Source organism: Trichosurus vulpecula, chromosome 7 (genome assembly GCF_011100635.1).
Source record: "Trichosurus vulpecula isolate mTriVul1 chromosome 7, mTriVul1.pri, whole genome shotgun sequence".
NCBI lineage: Eukaryota > Metazoa > Chordata > Mammalia > Diprotodontia > Phalangeridae > Trichosurus > Trichosurus vulpecula.
In genome coordinates, this window is record NC_050579.1 from 144,228,567 (window position 1) to 144,242,780 (window position 14,214).

General features: G+C 39.6%; 1 pseudogene; it reads right to left on the reverse strand.

Moving 5' to 3' along the window:
* Nucleotides 1-3,572: 3,572 nt before the first annotated feature.
* LOC118857670 lies at nucleotides 3,573-6,231 on the reverse strand (annotated as a pseudogene).
* Nucleotides 6,232-14,214: the final 7,983 nt, after the last annotated feature.

Sequence of the window (14,214 nt, forward strand, 5' to 3'; positions counted from 1 at the left end):
CAAGATTGACATATATGTGTATATATATAAAACATACCTAAGATGATATAATTCTATATAAAGATGCAAATAATTTGATCTTATTGATTAATAAGGTTTGTGGGGGTTTTTCCCCCATTTACCTTTTTATGTCTCTCTTGAGTTTTGTATTTGGAGATCAAATTTTCCATTGAGTTCTGGCCTTTTCATCAGGAAGGTCTGGAATTCCCTTATTTCATTGAATGTCCATCTCCTTCCCTGAAAAATTATGCTTAGTTTTGCTGGGTAGTTGATCCTTGGTTGTAGTCCCAGCTCCTTTGCCCTTCGGAATATCATATTCCAATTTCTCCTTTCTTTTAATGTGGAGGCTGAAATATCCTGCGTGATACTGAGTGTAGTTCCATGACATTTGAATTGTTTCTTTTTGGCTGCTGGCAGTATTTTCTCCTTGACTTTGTAATTCTGAAATTTGGCGATAATATTTCTTGGTCTTTTCAGTTTGGGATCTCTTTCAGGGGGTGATCGATGAATTCTTTCAATGACTATTTTGCCCTCTGGTTCTAGGACCTCTGGGCAGTTATCTTTGATAATTTCTTTGAAGATACTGTCAAGGCTCTTTTTTTCATCATGGATTTCTGGTAGACCAATAACTCTTAAATTGTCTCTCCTGGATCTATTTTCCAGGTCAGTTGTTTTCCCAATTAGATATTTCACATTTTTTCCTATTTTTTCATTCTTTACATCTTGTTTTACTACTTCTTGATGCCTCATAGAGTCATTAGCTTCCACTTGCTCAACTCTCATTTTTAATGAGTTACTGTCTTCATTTTGCTTTTGAGTCTCCTTTTCCAATTGGTTGATTTTACCTCTCAGGGTGTCATTTTCTCTATTTAGATTCTGAATCTCCATAGCCATTTTGCTTATCTTATTCTTTAGGGATTTGATTTCATCAGTGGATTTTTTTCCATTTTTTTCCATTTTTTCTTTTACCTCCTTAATTTGTTTTTTTTTAAAATGTTCCTTTAGCTCTTCCAGTAATACTTTTGGGGCTGGAGACCAGGTCACATTACCTTTTGAGGTATCAGATATGGGTATAGTGTCATTGCTAACCTCTTCCAAATTGGCATTTTGATCATACCTGTCTCCATAAAAAGAATCAATGGTCCTCGTTTTTTTTTTTTTTATGTTCTTCGTGTTGATTAGCCTTTTCCTGGCTTTACAATAAATTTCTGCTTTTGGGGCTCAGATCTCTCTGTCCCAGCTTTCTTATTCTGGGAATTGTGAGTCTACTTGTTGGCTTCGTGAATTATAGCTTTCAGTTTCCTCAGGTGTGGGGGAGTGGGTGTGGCTGCCCTAAATCTCCTCTTCCCCTGGGGTTGCTCTCCGGCACTGTTACTCTTCAGCAATGGTCTCAGCTCTTTGTTGTTTGAGCTGATGTCTGGCACTTCCCCTGGGTGAGCAAGAGTACATCTGGGCTCCTGGTGTTGACCCCTGCTGGCTCTGCACCTCTGGGTCTCAGGTACTCCCACTACTCGGCCCCTGAAGCCCCACTTCTGTGTCCTCTATTCCAGCATTTTTTTTCTGAGGAGTTCTCTGGGTGGGGAGGGGATTAGAGCCATTTACCTGGACATTAAGTCTCCTGGAAGTTCAAGAAGCTGCATTTCATACCTTTGGGCTGCAAGCCTCTGGAGTTGATGCTTCACTGCCGGTGGCGTTGCGCTGCCTCTCATTGCTTCCACAGACTGCTGTCCTGTGTTGGGAGGCCTGGAGATCTCTGCCGGTTTCGGGCACCCAGCTTTCTCCCAGCCTTGTCTCCCACGTGGGTTTTCTGGCCGACCACTTCCACTTTGGTGCCGCCTGGAGCAGCTCCCCATGCCGAGCATTCTCCTAGCCCACAGATTCATTCCTTCGGCCTTTCAGACTCTCCTGGCTGGGAAATTTACCCCACTCAGACTGCTTGTGGTTTCTAACTCTCTCAAATCTGCTCAAATTCACTTTTTCATAGGAACCTGACAGAAGTTTGAGAGAGCTCTGGTAAGATGCTGTTTTTATGCACCCATCTTGGCTCTGCCCCTCTCTGGAATTTCTCTTTCTATCTCTTGTTGTTGGTCTTTGTTAGTAATACATAGAAATGCTGATTATTTATGTGGGTTTATTCTATATCCTGCAACTTTGCTAAAGTTATTTATTATTTCAAGTAGTTTTTTACTTGATTCTCTAGGATTCTCTAAGTATACCAACATATCATCTGCAAAGAGTGAGACATTTATCTTCACTCTATGTGTACCCCTCTTCTTCAAATGTGTTTCTTGTAAACAACGTATTGTAGGATTATGCTTTTAATCCACTCTGCTATCCACTTCCATTTTATGGGAGAGTTCATCCCATTCGCATTCAGAGTTATTATTACCATCTGTCTTTCCCTTCATCTTATTTTCCCCTTGTTTATGCTGTTCTCTCTCCTTTCTCACTTTCCCCCCTCACTAGAGTTTTGCATTTGACCACCAACTCCCTCAGTCTGTCCTCCCTTCTATCAGCCCACTCCCTTTTCTTCTACTTTTCCTTTATTACTTCTCCCTTCTCTTCTATCCACCCCTTGGCTTTTTTCCCCCTTTCCCTTCCTACTTCTTGTAGGGTAAGTTATATTTCTATACCTACCTGATTATGTTATTCCCTCTTTGAGCCAAATCTGATGAGTAAGATTCAAACAATGCTCATCTCCCTCCCTTCTTTCCGTATACTGTAATAGGTCTTTGTTACTCTTCATGTGATGTAATTTATCCTATTCTGCCTCCTCCTTTCCTCTTCTCCCTGATAAATTCATTTTTACCGCTTAATTAAATGTTTCATTATCACATCAAAGTCAATTTATACTTATGCCCCCTGTCTATATATACCCCTTTTAAAAGTCATAATAAAGATACAGTTCTCAAGAGTAAGTATCATGTTCCCTTGTAGGGATGTAAACAGTTGGCTCTTATTGAATAACATGTGTTTCTTTTTTCTTTCCAGTTTACATTTTTATGCCTCTCTTGAGTCTTGTCCTTGAAGATCAAATGTTCTGTTGAGCTCTGGCCTTTTCATCAGGAAGTTTTGAAAGTCCCCCATTTCATTGAATGTCTATCTTCTCCCCTGAAAAATTATGCTCAATTTTGGTTGTAATTCAAGCTCCTTTGTCTTACAGAATATCATATTCCAAGCCCTCCAATCCTTTTTTTCAGAGAGAGAGATACTGTTTGTTTGGCAATTTCAAAAGCAAAAAAAGGACAGAGAACCCAAAAACAAAATGACATCATATCCTATGTGAAAGACAATAAGCAAAACATTGGTATAGTTTCCAATCTTTCTCCTTGGCAGAAGCAGGGACAGTATGGTCTAAACCCCAAAATTGTAAATAGGAGTGATCATATCTGTCCCATCCACCTAGAGAGCCAAACAGTAGTCTCAAATCCAGACCCTTCAAGGGGTTACCCCATCCATAGATGCCACTTTCATCTGCGTTAAAAGTGATATCTTGTGGGCTTCAGGTTGTAGCTGTACCTTATCTCATTCCCCAATCCAACAGATGAAGTGGGAAAAGATAATCAGAATCTTCATTTCTCAGGCAAGTGAAGGAGAGTCCCTAATGTGGTGGGGACAATGTCAAGCAGCTACCCTCCAATTAAGTCATGTATATGGTAGAGAAGGCCAACCTGCACAGAGGAGATCCTCTACCTAAGAGCTCAGGAAGGAACAGCTCCCAATACCTGAACTTTCTAACCATCCCAAGTACTGCCTGTCACCTTTTAACAAAATATTCTACAAATTTCCCAGCTCCTGACAATGATAGCCAACTCCTAGCATCTCCGACTGTGAGGACTCCAGCATTTACAAGCTGCCATAATCTCACAGTCCCTAAAGTCAAAAGTTTGGATCATCTGATCCTGCTGAAAGCATAGGTCTCCACAGGCTGGAAGCATACAGCCAGAAACCTCTGTACTGTCCCATCAAATGGTCAGCTTCTGCAATATTCCAGGGCTTTGGTCCTGAAGTCCTGAGCATCAGAGTCAAAGTCAAGTTAAATGATTTAAATCTCCTCTTGTCCCCAAAGTTCTCTCAGCTGCCTATCAGCCACGATCCAGTCCAGCATAAGGCTGTAAACTGGCTATTGAGGGAGATGGGAGGCAGCACCTCTTGGCAAAGCACCTGGGGGAACAGCTCTCACAGCTCTCACAGAGCCCTGAGCACTGACCTTGACTCCACCCGCCCTCCCAGGTGCTCCTCTCTGCACCAACCTGGTCTTCATTGTCTCCTAGCCCTGAAGTTGTCGGGGCAATCCTAGAGAGAGAGAGGAGAGGGGGAAGAGAAGCAGGGAGTGGGGATGGGGTCTGGAGTTGGGGTGTTGGGGTAAATGGTGGAGCGTTCCTGGAGACCTGCTACGAGGGGGGTGGCCCCTTTCTCTCTGACCTGATAATTTTGAAATTTGGCTATAATATTCCTTGGCATTTTCAATTTGGGATCTCTTTCAGGAGGTGATCAACGTATTCTTTCGATGACTACTTTACCCTCTATTTCTAGGACCTCAGGGCAGTTTTCTTTGATGATTTCTTGAAAGATGGTATCCAGGCTGTTCTTTTCACCATGGCTTTCAGACAGACCAATGGTCTTTAAATTATCTCTCCTGGATCAATTTTCCAGGTCAGTTGTTTTTCCAACTTTTCTTCTATTTTTTCATCCTTTTAATTTTGTTTGATTGATTCTTGATATCTCATAGTGTCATTAGCCTGCACTTACCCAGTCCTAATTTTTTTACAAATTGTTTTCTTTGATTAGATTTTGTACTTCCTTTTCTGTTTGGCCCATTTTACTTTTTAAGTTCTCTTCAATGAGTTTCTGTGCCTCTTTTTCCATTGGCCAATTCTACTTTTTAAGTAGTTGTTTTCTTCAGTATACTGTTTCCCCCATTTGGCCAATTGTATTTTTAAGGAGTTGTTTTCTACAGTCAATTTTTGTTCCTAATTTTCCAAGCTAAGGTCTCTTTTGCATACCTCTCATATCTTTTCCCAGTTTTTCTTCCACCTCTCTTATTTGACTTTTAAAATCCTTCATGAGTTCTTCCAAAAAGTTCTTTTTTTAAGCTTGAGACTAGTTCATATTCCCCTTTGAAGTTTTGGATGTGGGTATATTGACAATGTTGTCCTCTTCCAAATATGTGCCTTGATCTTCCCTGTCCCATAATTAGAAACTATGGTCATTGTCTCTTTCGGCTTTTTGCTCATGGTATTTGCCTATTTCCTGGCTTTTAAAGTTGACCTCCCCTGCTAGAGCACAGAGGAAAGTGACCCAAAGTTCTTGTGCTGGGGCCCAGGGACCTGTCCATTTGCTTTGTGTGTCAGGACCTCAAGTGCTGGCAGCTGAAGGGTGTATGGGGTTGTAACAACAACATTGCTAGCAGCTGCTGTGGAGGTGAAAGACCAACAGCAAGAGCACATGGGAGGGCTGCTAGCACAGGTTCTTTGTTCTACTTTTTCTAAGGAAAGCAATGTTAAGGAATAACAATCTTAGTTTAATTAAACATACATGTACCATTCATTTAGTTCAGAGGGAAAAGCCAGTACCTTGAACCTCAGAGCAAATACAAACAGAAATTACAAACAGAGACAATATAAACATATCAACATTTCTGTCTAACCAAATCACAATACGTAGTTACCAGAGAAGCATCAACATCTGGGTTTTCAAACGGGGGGTGTGGGGGGTGGTGCTTCAACAGTTTACCCAGAGTCTCATCACCAACACTCTTTCAATGAGTGTGCCCCCAAAGGCAAAATGCTAACTTCTGAGTTCATATACACTTCTTCGGGGTCAAAGGGCATCACAATCAACTCAAATGTATGTGAACTAGGCTTTCTTGTTTCTTAAGCAGGTCAAAGACTCGATTCAATCAAAGAAACAAAAGACAACAAAAAGTCCACTTTGCTTGCCATTACATTTGAAAAATAAGACTCATCAAAGGTACTTGATTACCTTAGTATTCTAAAAGAGAAAACAAAAACATCCCACCATAATTACCATTATAGGGGTCTGGCAGCTTACCTGGTGCTGAGCTGGGGTGAGAAACACTGAAACTCTGGGGGGTGGGGTCTGGCCCCTGGAGGACACCTGCTTACTCAGGCTACTTTGAAGCACTGGAATGACTGCCTGCCTGCCTGGAGTTGTGCCAAAGCACTGGGAAGTTTGACTGCTGAAGGAAGACTCCTTGCCAGCATACATGGTGTTTTTCTAAGCTGGAGTCTATCAGTTACTCTGCCTTTGGCAAGGCACTTGGGGATCTTGGTGTTGGTACTTGCCTGATCAACCATCATGGGGCTCAGGATCTCCCCCTGGTTTGCTGAGGTGGGGCTTGCCACTGGCTTGCTGGGACACCTCTTATCTTATACTACCCCCCTTCCATCAGAGCAAGAAGGACCTTTCCCATCAATCTTCAAAGCTTCCCAAGCTAGAAGACTACTTCGCACTGTCTTTATGCTGGTTCAGCTGTACTAGGGTTTTTTTTTTTTACTGGGGCAATATTATCTGGGGTCTTAGGGGTCAATAAGGGAGAGTGAGAGCAACTTACATCTTACTCAACCATCTTGGCTCCCAGAAGTATGATGGTGCATTTCTTGAGAAAAATAAATACAATAAAGTCTTCTAGTTCAGATGATATGATGAAAGGCCATTGAGAAGCCCCGGTCCTCCACATAACATGGAGAAAATCTTTGAAAACAGATCCAGAAAGACTAACAACAAGGAGTTTCAAAAAAAATAGAACAGAAATAAGTTCTTCCATCTAGACAAGGACACTACAAAATAAGATAGAATTAAAGCAGAGCAAAGTAGGGGAATGGCACCTGGGAAGTTAGGGAGAGTTTATGGAAGCAATGGATGCTGGGAGAGGATATTAATCAGGAAATTAGTGCCACCTCAGGTAACAAGGCTAAAAGATGGTGGTAAGGAGGCAAGAAGAACAGGGAAACAAAGGTGTCACAACTCAGCAACAGCTCTAACATTTAGAATTCTAAAGGTAGATCATAACCCTGGCTTGTCACAGCTGAATGGGGTGGGGGTGCAGAACTGGGCCTGGTAGGTCACTACACAGAAACAGAACCTGGAATTGCATTCTTCTGAACAATGAGAGCAATGGTTGGGGGTGGAGCCATCTTAGCACCCCTGTGTCAGTCCTGAGAAAACTTCAACAATCCTAAGAACAATGTTATCTCCCATAACTCACTGGGACAATCTAGGTTGAAAACAGAGGACAAAAATGAAGTCCCACTTGAATACTATACAAAGTGAATAAAAGGACCGCCTGTTGCCAAAATCTGCAGAGTACAAAGAGACTGAGAAAGAAATCAGGGCTTAAAGTAGATGAGGGGGCCATCCCTTCCAGATTAGACATAGAAATATAAACCAGACTACTACAGGGGAAATGGAAACAAGTAAGGTCTAAACAAATATTTTAAGTTTCTAAGAGGGGAGAAGAAGATATGAAATAAAGAACTAAAGCTGAAAATTATTTTTAAAAAGCCTGATGAAAGCTATACTATGGGGGAGGGGGGAGCCAAGATGGCAGCTGGAAATCAGGGACTAGCGTGAGCTCCCCGCCGAGTCCCTCCAAAAACCTATAAAAATGGCTCTGAACCAATTCTAGAACTGCAGAACCCACAAAACAGCAGAGGGAAGCACGGCTCCAGGCCAGGACAGCCTGGATGGTCTCTGGGTGAGGTCTATCCTGCACAGAGCTGGGAGCTTGGAGCAGAGCGGAGCGGAGCAGAGCCCAGCATGAGCGGCACGGCTCAACCAGACCAGGAGCCAGGCGGAGTGTGCCCTAGCACCCTGAATCAGTGAGCTGTGGCAGTTATCAGACTTTTCAACCCACAAACATGAAAGACAACAGAGAAGGTTAGTGGGAAAAGCTGCGGGAGTGGAAGGAGTTTGTGGTTCAGCCACCCCCGCCGGGGCAGTGGAGGTGGGGCAGCTACAGAAGTTCAGCTGTAGTTGCTTCCAGGCCCAGGCCCATCAGGTGGGAGGAATTAAGTGGTGGATCAGAGCAGGAGTGAAGAGCCTGCTGAAGATCCAAGTCCAGTCTGGGTTGGGAGTTCTTGGGGAAGGAGGAGTGCTGGTATGGCAGAGCTGATGGATCCCTCCAGGCGAGCAACATAGTTCTCTAAACTCTACAAGCAGTCATACCCCACTGAAAAACTCAAGGGTCAAGTTAGTTGGTTGGGAATATGTCCAGGCAGCAAAAACACACCCAGATTCAGTCTCAGACTTTTGATTCTTTCTTTGGTGACAAAGAATACCAAAACATACAGACTGAAGAAGTTAACAAAGTCAAAGAGCCTACAACAAAAGCCTCCAAGAAAAACGTGAACTGGTCTCAGGCTATGCAAGAGCTTGAAAAAGATTTTGAAAAGCAAGTTAGAGAAGTAGAGGAAAAACTGGGAAGAGAAATGAGAAGGATGCGGGAAGATAATACTATGATTTAAGAGAACTCCAACATGTATAGCCAGAACAAAGAATAACCCAGCAATAGCTGGAAGGAAAAGCTCAGAGGTAAAACGACCACAAGGAAAGGAATAGGAAAAGGAGAAGAAAAGGAAAGGAAAAAGATAATTTAAAAAAGGTTAAAAATAAATAAAATAAAAGAGTGATAGGAAAAAGTTGAAATAAGAATAAATAACTTGGAATAGAAGGTGGAAATCCTTACCCATGCAGTACACATGTTGAAAAAAAAGTGGGAAAAAATTTCAGTGGTTCCATAAGTCAGCAAGAAATAGTATAACAAAGTAAAGGCCATGGAAAATGAAAGAATTTATCATATTTACAAAAAAACCTGACCTGGAAAACAGTTTAAAGAGGAGGATTTTAAAAATCATCAGACTACTTGAATACCAGGACAAACCAAGAATTATAGACACCACATTTCAAGAAATCATTTTTTAAAAATCCTCTCAACAGTATTAGAACTGGGGATGCACAGGGGTGGGGCAGTGGGAGGATGGGAAGCAAGCCAAGATAACAGAGTATAAGAAACAATCCAGCTGAACTCTCCCAACATTTGTCCTCCAAATAACTTTAAAATAACTCATCAAATCAAGTTTTGGCACAGCAAAGACAACAAAAAGTCAAAGTGATACTTTTTTGAACCTAAGACAACTTAGGAGGTCATCAGAAGAGTTCTGTGACATTGGAGTTAGGGTTAGTCAGAACCCAGTAATAGGATCATCAGTGGGTCTTAGAGCCCATTAGTGGGGCTGCAACAATGGCTGTGTCAATAGCAGAAGCTTTGGGAGCTCTCAGGCCAGAGACACTAAGGGCATCAGGACATCTGACCGACAACTGGTCAGAAAGAGTTGTAGGATATAAAATAAACCCATATAAATCATCAATATATCTATGTATTACCAACAAAACCCAGCAGGAAGAGATAAAGAAATTCCATTTAAAATAACTGCAGACAATATAAAGTACTTTGAGTCTCCCTGCCAAGAAAAATATGGAATAATATGAACACAAGTATAAAACACTTTTCACACAAATGAAGGTAGCAACAATTGGAGAAATATTCATTGCCCATGGATAGGCCTAGCCAATGTAATAAGAATGACAATTCTACCTAAGTTAATTTGCTTTTCAGTGCCATAGCAATCAAAGTAACAAAGAATCATTTTATGGAGCTAAAAAAGATAATAGCAATATTCATTCAGAAGAACAAAAAGTCAAGAATATCAAGGGAAATAGTGAAAAAAATGAGTAGGATGGCAGCCCTGCCATGCCAGATTTCAAGCTATATCACAAAGTAGTAATCATAAAAACAATCTGGTACTGGCTAAAAAATAGAGTGCTGGAGCAGTTGAAATGATTAGGCACAGAATCCATAATAATAAACAACCATACTAATCTAATGGTTAGTAAACCCAAAGATCCAACTAAGGTGACAAGACTTCGTTTGAGAAAAAATTGACTGGAAGACTTGAAAGGAGTTTGCCAGAAACTAGACATAGACCAGCAACTTGTACCATGTACCAAAATAAGGCAAAATGGATGAATGATTTAGACATAAATGATGATTTTATAAGCAGATGAAAGGAACATAGAAAAATGTACCTGTCAATCTATGGATAAGCAATAAGTTTATGAACAAACAAGAAATATTGAGGATCTCAGGAAGTAAAATGAATAATTTTGATTAAATGAAATTTAAAAGTTTTCGTACAAAGAAATATAATGCAGCCAAAATTAGAAGTGTGAAACTGGGGAGAATATTCTTTTACACTAAGTTTCTCTTATTTCTCCAATAGATAGGTAACTGAGTGTAGTATTAATGTGATCAAAGATCTTCCCTACTCATTCAATAGGCCTCAGGTTGGTCTAGGTGAAAAAGTTTCATTATATCTGTGTTTGTAAATAGACCTAAAGCCTCTACTTACTAGGTACTAAGCCAATTTGGGCATGAAGCCCTCAGGACCCTATGGGGAGTTAATAAGACCAGATCCAGCAGTAGGTGCACTGAATTCTAGTCAATCATAAATTCAGCCAATCAGAGATCTGAGTTCTACCCAATCAGATGCCGGCTAGGACTGTATGTAAAGAGAGTCCAGAGTGTGAGAGAATCAGAATTGAAGAGGGACAGAACTAAGAACAGCAGAACTGAAAGCAGCAGAACTGAAAACACATTGAGGCAGCAGATATCAAGAGGGCACTGAAGAGCAGACATTGAGAAAGACTGCATAGGCAGAGCTGCAGAAGAGAGTGCTGAGCAGAGAGAGTTAGGAATCCTGAGAGATTGTTTACAGGAAGGCTCTAGCATGGGGGAAGGTTACAGGATGGTTTGGTTCATTGCTATAATACTGTGTTATAATTTCCTTGTTGCTACATTGAGGTGGGCTTACTGGTTTGAGAATATAATTACTGCTATAATGAATTGGGGTTATTGGTGTCAGGATTTTATCCCCTAGAATCTAAATAAATGCTATACTTCCTCTGCCTTCTAACTAGAGAATTTCTCATACTTTGTGATTTCAAACCATTTAGCCATGTTCGTGATCATCCTCAAGGTCATGAAACTCACCTTACTGATATACTGAGTCAAATTTATAAGCATATAAATCATTACTCAATTGACAAATGTTCAAAGGATATGAACAGGTAGCTTTCAGAAAAGAAATCAGTACTATTAAGAGCCAGATAAAATGCTCTAAATCACTATTGATTAGAGAAATTCAAATTAAAATAACCGATTCTACCTCATATCTATCAGATTGGCTGACATGACAAAAAAGAAAATGATAAATGCTGGACAGGACGTGGAAAATTTTTTTTTAAAGGTGTTTTATTTATTTTTAGTTTACCACACATGGTTCTACATAGTTTTGAGTTACAGTTTTTCTCCCCTCCCTCCCCCCTCCCTCCCCAAGACGGCATGAAGTCTCATATAACTGTCATGTATAACTTCGCATTGAATTAATTTATGCTCTAGTCAAGTCGTGGAGAAGAATTTTGACCAATGGAATGAATCATGAGAAAGAAGAAACAGAACCAAAAAAAAAAAAACAAAACAAACAAAAAAAAAAACCCCAAAAACAAAAACAAAAGAGAAGCAGAAAAGGCAAGCATGTAGTGTGTGTAGTGTGCCTCAGTCTGTATTCAAACTTCGCAGTTCTTTCTCTGAATGAAGATAGCATTCTCCATCATGAGTCCCCTGTAATTGTCCTTGCCCCTTTAGGTTGCTGAAAGAAGCACAGTATGTCAGGGTTGGTCCTCACGGAATCCACATATCTGTGGCTGTGCACAACGTTCTCCTGGCTCTGCTCCGCTCACTCAGCATTATGTCGTGTAGGTTTTTCCAGGTTGTTATGAAGTCTGCATCATCCCCATTTCTTATGGCACAATAGTATTCCATCACCTTCATATGCCACAGCTTGTTCAGCCATTCCCCAATTGATGGGCATCCCTTTGCTTTCCAATTCTTGGCTACCACAAAGAGAGCTGCTATAAATATTCTTGTACATATGGGTCCTTTTCCCGCTTGCATGATTTCTTTGGGATACAACCCTAGAAGTGGTATTACTGGGTCAAAGGACGTGGAAAATTTGAGACATTGATGCACAGTTTGTGGAGATGCGAACTAGTCTAAATTTTCTGGAGAACAATTTGGAACTCTGCTTAAAGGGCTATAAAACTTTGTAAACCCTTTGACCCAACAATACCACTATTTGGTCTGTATTCCAAAGAGATCAAAGAAAAGAGAAAAAAACCCATCTGTACAAATATATTTATAGCAGCTTCTTTTATAATGGCAAGAAATTGAAAGGTGAGAGAATGTCCATCAATTGGGGAATGATTGACCAAATTGTGGTGTATGATTGTGATGGAATACTATTTTGTTATAAGAAATCATGAGCAGGATTGTTTCAGAAAAACTGGGGAAGTCATATGAACTGATACAAAGTGAAGTGAGCAGAACCAGGAGAGCCTTGTATACAAGAATAGCAATATTGTAATGATAATCAATTGTGAAAGATTTAGATACTCTATCAAGAAGATGATCCAAGATAATTCAAAATGACCCATGAGGAAAAGTGCTACCTACTAGAACTGATGAAATCTGAGTGTAGATAGAGCAATTTTTTAACTTTTTTTTTAAAATTTTTCTTGTTTTTTTTTTGTGTTTGTTTTCTTTTGCAACATGGCTTATAAGGAAATAAATTCTTGATGACTTCATATATGATAGATATCAAATTGGATTCCTTCTTAATAGGTGGGGAGGAGGGAGAAAATTTGGAATTCATTTTTTAACACTAGGTTAAAAAATTTAAATGTTATTGCAACATTTAACAAAATAAAAGAATATTTAAAAATAAAAGGGCAAAGAAAATTAGAGAGAATCTGAAAAAGAACTCATACATATGTGCAATTTTCACTACATTAATTTGAAAAGTTGTGCACAAGTGAAAGTTATTCAAAATAGAAATAGAAAAGTTAACTGAGAAAAATGTCTTGTCAGAAAACATAATTGATAATGGTCCAAAAGCCAAAGGAAATAGGGAATTGATACAAATATATAAGAACAAGAGGCATTGCCAAATTTTACCAATAGATAAATGGCCAACCCATAGGAACAGGCAGTTCCAAAGCTAAGAAATCTATGCTATCCACAACTATTTAAAAATGTTCCACACCAGAATAAAAGGAATGCAAAGTAAAACAACCCAGAGATTTGATCTCATACCAATCAAACTGACAACTATGAACATAAGCAAAATGACAGTTGAGGGAAGTTTTACTATCCTACAAATCCTCTGTTGGTTGAGCTCTGAACTTTTCTAACCATTCTGGACAGTAATTTTAAAATATATTCACAAAGTCAATAAGATGTGTGTGTGTGTGTGTGTGTGTGCGCGTGCGCGCGCGCGTGTGTGTGTGTGTTTTGGTGCATGCATACTATATAAACCAAAGAAATAAAAAGTAGTGGAAAAGGACTCATGTAGAGCAGTATTGTTAGGAGTACTTTTTGTTGTAGCAAGGAACTGGAAAGAAAAAAAAGATGCCAATCAATTGATGAGCTAAACAAATCATGGTATATGACTATAATGAACTTATGTGTCAAAAGATACTGCATAAGAGATAAATTCAGAGGAATTCTAGAAAATATGTATGAACTAATGAAATACTAAGTAAGCATATATAGAACTATTTTTACACTGGCCATAACTTTGTGATGGAAAGTAACCTTAAAAGTTTTAAAATTGATCATTACAGCAATTGACTAATCACAACTCTAAAAGACTGATGATGGAGAATGTTTCTTACCTCTTGGTGGACAAAGTGAAGATTGCAGGTGCAGAAATAGAAATAATTTTCCAGGGGGAAAATCACTGTACAACTAGTTTTGCTTGACTTTTTGCTACAAAGGAGAACTTTCATTCTTAATGGAAGAGGAGTTTGAATGGAAAGTAGGTGAACAGTATCAATGCAAAAAATATGAAAGGAATTAAAACAAAGAATGGATCATTTAAGAAATACATGGGAGACATCAATGAGAGATTTAAGGGGAGGGCATAAACAAACAGGAAATGCTACGACTTTCATGTTTGGTTTGTATTTAAAGGAATAAATTGTATTTTGTGGATTTATAAATTCATGTAGAGAAATTTTCATGTTTATTAACATTTTCCTGGTTACTCAACAGGGCAGAATACAATCTAAAAT